Here is a 6,000-nt window from a genome sequence, read left to right as displayed (position 1 = left end):
TGGAATGGAATAGAATAGAATAAAATAGAGAATGGAATAGAATATAGAATGGAATGGAACAGGAATAGAATAGAAATAGAATGGAATGGAATAGGAATAGAAGTAGAAATAGAATGGAATAGGAACAGGAATAGAACAGAATAGAACAGAGAATGGAATAGAATATAGAATAGAATGGAATAGGAATAGAATAGAAATAGAATGGAATGGAATAGGAGGAGAATAGGAATAGAAATAGAAGTAGAAATAGAATGGAATAGGACTAGAATAGGAATAGAATAGAAAATAGAAAATAGAATAGAATAGAGAATGGAATAGAATAAAGAATAGAATGGAATGGAATATTAGTAGACTAGGAATAGAATAGAATATAGAGAATGGAGAATGGAATAGAATATAGAATAGAATAGACTAGTGAATGGAATGGAATGGAGATTAGAATAGAATGGAATAGAATAGAGCAGAGAATGGAATAGAATAAAGAATAGAATGGAATAGGAGTAGAATAGGAATAGAATATAGAGAATAGAGAATGGAATAGAATATAGAATAGAATAGAATAGTGAACGGAATGGAGATTAGAATAGAATGGAATGGAATCAAAATAGAATAGAATAGAAAATAGAATAGAGAATAGAATCGAAATAGAATGGAATGGAAAATAAAATGGAATAGAATAGAATATGGAATAGAATATAGAATGGAATGGACCCCTGCTCAAGCAGGAGAATCTGTACCATTTCAGATAAATGACTGACTAGTCCCGTGATGGCAAATCTATGGCATGCGTGCCCAAAGTGGCACGCAGAGCCATGTCACTTGGCATGTGCGGCGTCACCCTCTTCCAGGTTCCTGGCGCGCGTGTGCATGCGCTCATCAGCTGGCCTTTGTGTGTGCAGCAGTGCCAGAAATCAGAAGAGCCGATCTTCCGTTTTCTGCCAGCCAGCTGATGATTATTTCTTGTCCTGCCCTCCGGTGCTTTGAACTTTTCCCAAAGTCTCAAAAGTTGGCTCCCTGTGCTCTGTGACAATAACGCAACATTTACAACCGCTGTTTGGGATTTGCTCTGTCCATCAAGAGCCAACTAGTTAGAATTAAGACAGTGGACGAGGCAGAGGCCTTTATTTAAAAAACATTTTTCCCTCCCAGAGGACGAAGATAGCAGAGGTGGGGAAACAAGCAGCAATGTACAAGATATGGAGAGGGAGAGGGGCACGGCTCCACCCGGGAGCAGAGAGAGGAGGAAGCAATATCGAGAAGGCTCAGGTCACAAAAATAAAAACATCTGAAATATTATTGCAATTGTTGATATACTAGAAAGCGACAAAGAAAGAGATGATTGAACATGTTGTTGACATAAAGTAAGAATTCTGCTTATGCTATCCTTTACATGTTATTTTTAAAATTGTAAAAGTGTGAGATTGGGGGGGGAATTTCTACTGCCAACATGGAAGCTACTAAAATTTTCTATGTACCCTATGACCTTTTTCCCATAAATGTCTTTAAAACCAATGAAACTTTTTACCCCCCCCCCCAAAAAAAAGAGCCAACTATGGTTTGCAAGGGAAATAAAATATGAAAAAACCTTTTTTTGCACTTGGTGACAATTTGGATTGGCTAAATCAGGAGCCGATAAGCAATACGAAATTCGGCCCCCATCCTCTGTGTAATTCCCAATCTTGGTTGAGGTCAGCTCTGCCCACCATTCCAAATATCTAGACAACCCAAATCCTCTTCCCAGAGTCCTCGACTTACAATCCATTCACTTAGTGACTGAAGTTACAATGTTACTGGGGGGGTGGGAAGTAAACGACCGCCAGGCTTCCCGGTTATGACCGTCATAACATCTCCATGGTCATGTGATCCAAATTCTACCACTTGGCAACTGGTGTGTATTAACGGCAGTTGTAGCATCCCAGGGCCACATGTTCACCGGTTGCAATCTTCCTAACCCTCTTCCAACCAGCAACATCAATGGGCAAATCCAGTTTCACTTAACGACTGCCCCGTTCATTTAACCGCGGCAGTGACTCGCTCAACAACCACGGCAAAAAAAGGTCATAAAATCACTTAACGACCATATTGCTTAGCAACAAGAAATTCTGCTCCCACTTGAGTTGAGGGTATTCTGGAAAGAAGAGCAAAGAAGAGCAACTAAAATGATTAAAGGGCTGGAGACTAAAACATCGGAAGAACGGTTGCAGAAATTAGGTATGGCTAGTTGAATTAAGGGGGCACGATAGCAGTTTTCCAGTATTTGAGGGGCTGCCACAAAGATGTAGAAAAGATGTGGAGACTCTAGAAAGAGTGCAGAGAAGAGCAACAAAGATGATTAGGGGACTGGAGACTAAAGCATATGAAGAACGGTTGCAGGAACTGGGTATGTTTAGCTTAAGAGAAAGAAGGACTAGGGGAGACATGATAGCAGTCTTCCAATATCTCAGGGGTTGCCCCAAAGAAGAGGGAGTCAAGCTATTCTCCAAGGCACCTGAGGGCATAACAAGAAGCAATGGGTGGAAACTAATCAAGGAGAGAAGCAACCTAGAACTAAGGAGAAATTTCTTGACAGTTAGAACAATTAATCCGTGGAACTACTTGCCTCCAGAAGTTGTGAATGCCCCAACACTGGAAGTCTTTAAGAAGATGTTGGATAGCCATTTGTCTGAAACGGTATAGGGTTTCCTGCCTAGGCAGGGGGTTGGACTAAAAGACCTCCAAGGTCCCTTCCAACTCTGCTATTGTATTATTGTATTGTATTGCAAAGAGGAGGGGGTCAAATTATTCTAAGTAATCAAGGAAAGAAGCAACTTGGAATTAAGAGGAAACTTCCTAAACAGCAAGGATAAATAACCAGTGGAACAGCTTGCTACCAGAACACTGCAGGCTTTCAAGACGAAACCGGACAGCCACTTGCCTAAAATGGTAAAGGGTCCCCTGCTTGAGCAGAGGGTTGGACTAGAAGACCTCCGAGGTCCCTTCCAGCTCTTATTCTGGACATAACTTAACAGCAGTGATTCAATTAATTATGGCAAGAAAGGGCATAAAATGGAGCAAAATTCACTTAACATTTCACGCAGCAACAGAACGTTTGGGCTCAACTGTGGTTGTATGTTGAGGACTACCTGTATTACGGATCGGCGTCCATGCAAATTTCATTTGTGCTCAGACAGATCGCAGCGCAACAAATTCTTCAGGCTCATTGACTCCTTCATAATGTTTCAGGATTTTTCATCACTCCCAAAAATGCTTATTATATGAAAATAATTTAACTTTCACTGAAAATACTACAAATAATAACAAGATGAAGGCCTCAATGGGGGGGGGGGGGATTGCAGTCTGAACAGCTGTCTCATTATGTGGCACACTATGATAACATCAGAAAGGTCGGCAGTTCGGCGGTTCGAATCCCTAGTGCCCCGTAACGGAGCGAGCTCCCGTGACTCGTCCCAGCTTCTGCCAACCTAGCAGTTCGAAAGCAGGTAAAAAAACACAAGTAGAAAAATAGGAGCCACCTTTGGTGGGAAGGGAACAGCGTTCCGTGCGCCTTCGGCGTTGAGTCATGCCGACCACATGACCACGGAGACGTCTTCGGACAGCGCTGGCTCTTCGGCTTTGAAATGGAGATGAGCACCGCCCCCTAGAGTCGGGAACGGCTAGTACCTATGTGCGAGGGGAACCTTTACCTATTATAACATCCACATATGGGATAGACCTCATCGACCCATGGAGTCAATATTGAAACTTTTTGAGGCAGACTTCCAAAGAAAATGCACCCAACTAATGAGACCCATATTCTGTCCTTCTAGGAGTTAAGGCACCAGGCTAGAAAGCAAAAGATCGTGAGTTCAAGTTCTGCTTTAGCCATGAAACCAGCTGGCTGACTTTGGCCAATGGATAGGAGACAGTGAGTTCTAGTCCCACCTTAGGCCTGAAAGCCAGATAGGTGAGTTTGAGCCAATCACCAGGAGGCTGGGAGTTCTAGTCCCGCCTTAGGCATGAAAGCCAGATAGGTGAGGTTGAGCCAATCACCAGGAGGCTGTGAGTTCTAGTCCCGCCTTAGGCATGAAAGCCAGATAGGTGAAGTTGAGCCAATCACCAGGAGGCTGGGAGTTCTAGTCCCGCCTTAGGCATGAAAGCCAGATAGGTGAGGTTGAGCCAATCACCAGGAGGCTGGGAGTTCTAGTCCCGCCTTAGGCATGAAAGCCAGATAGGTGAGGTTGAGCCAATCACCAGGAGACTGTGAGTTCTAGTCCCGCCTTAGGCCTGAAAGCCAGATAGGTGAGTTTGAGCCAATCACCAGGAGGCTGTGAGTTCTAGTCCCGCCTTAGGCATGAAAGCCAGATAGGTGAGGTTGAGCCAATCATCAGGAGGCTGTGAGTTCTAGTCCCACCTTAGCCAAAAAAGCCAACCAGGAGACTTTGGACCAATCACCAGGAGCTGGTGAGTTCTAGTCCCACTTCAGGCCTGAAAACTGGCTGGGTGACTTTGGGGCAGCCCATGTCTCTTCTGTCTCAACCCAAACCACCTCACAAGGTTGTTGTTGGGGGAAATAGGAAGTGCAAAGTGTATTAGCTATGACCACCTCCTTGAGTTATTTGAAAAAATAATAAAGGTGGGTTAGATAGAAACAAACAATCAATTTCCCCCATTTAAACACCGGATTGTTACAAATAGAAAAAAAATGATACTGCTCAGAATAACATTCCGTTCTGCGACAACCTCCCCATCATTCCTGCTCTTGCAGGCCTCCTCAAATTAAGCCCCCCTTTGCGTCTGGAGAGTATCCCCCCAAATAAAAGTTTCTTTCAACCCCAATCTTGCAGGAAGCATGAAAAAAGAGGGCAACACAATGTGCATTTAACCACAATGCAATCAAGTCAAGGCAAAAGGCTGTCAGATAAGATTTGGGGCTGCTAGGGAGTGCCTGAAATGGGCAGTAATAGAAAATATTATTATTATTATTATTATTATTATTATTATTATTATTATTATTATTATTATTATTATTATTATTATTATTATTATTATTATTATTATTATTATTATTATTATTATTATTATTAATAATAATAATTAAAAAAGAAGATGTTATCTAGTTTGCTAATGAAACCTCTGCAAGAAAATCACCAAGCTCAGAGAGCACCAAGGACCCCACAGTCCTCCTCCTTCTCCTCCTCTCTGCAAATGTCATTCCTTTCAAATACTGATGATGTTACCTAGCTGGGTAATAAAATGCCTTCAAGCAAACGACAAAATTCAGAGAGCACTAAAGATCCCCTACGAAATACAGGTAGTCCTCTACTTACAGCAGTTCCTTTAGTGACCGTTCAAAGTTACAATGCCACTGAAAAGAGTGACTTACGACCGTTTTTCACACTTACGGCCGTTGCCTTTCTCTCCACGGCCACGTGATCAAAATTCGGACGCTGGGCAAGTGACACCTATTTACGACGGTTGCAGTGTCCCGTGACTTCCTTTTGCGACTTTCCAACAAGCAAAATCAATGGGGAAGCCAGATTCACCCTAACTCTAACCATTGTTACGAATTGAACTGCAGTGTTTTTTTTTACTTAACAGTGGCAAGAAAGGTCACAAAACGGGGCGCAGCTCACTTAACAAACGTCTCCCTTAGCAACGTAAATGTTTGGCTCAGTTGTGGTCGTACGTCAAGGGGTAATAATAATAATTACGAATAATAATAAATGAGCTCTGAAGGATCAGCCCCCCACACCTTCCTACCAACTCCAGAAGATGAAAAAAAAAACCATCCTTCATCACAAGGATCTCTCCCTCCCTCCCTCCCTCCCTCTCTCTCTCTCTCTCTCTCCCTCCCTCCACCCCCCCCTAGGAAAGCCAGCCAGCCTTACAACTCAATGCTTCATCCCAAAGGACAGCCAAGATGACTGTCAAAGGCACCACAATACCAATGAGGCTGGAACCCCACCCCCCATAAGGGGCCAGGAGACACACACACACCCTTTCCACCAAGGGAAGCAAGCA

The sequence above is a fragment of the Natrix helvetica genome (assembly GCF_964273705.1).
Source record: "Natrix helvetica genome assembly, chromosome: 14".
NCBI classification, from domain to species: Eukaryota; Metazoa; Chordata; class Lepidosauria; order Squamata; family Natricidae; genus Natrix; species Natrix helvetica.
The sequence above is the reverse complement of the archived record's forward strand: the minus strand, read 5'-3'. Positions refer to the sequence as shown.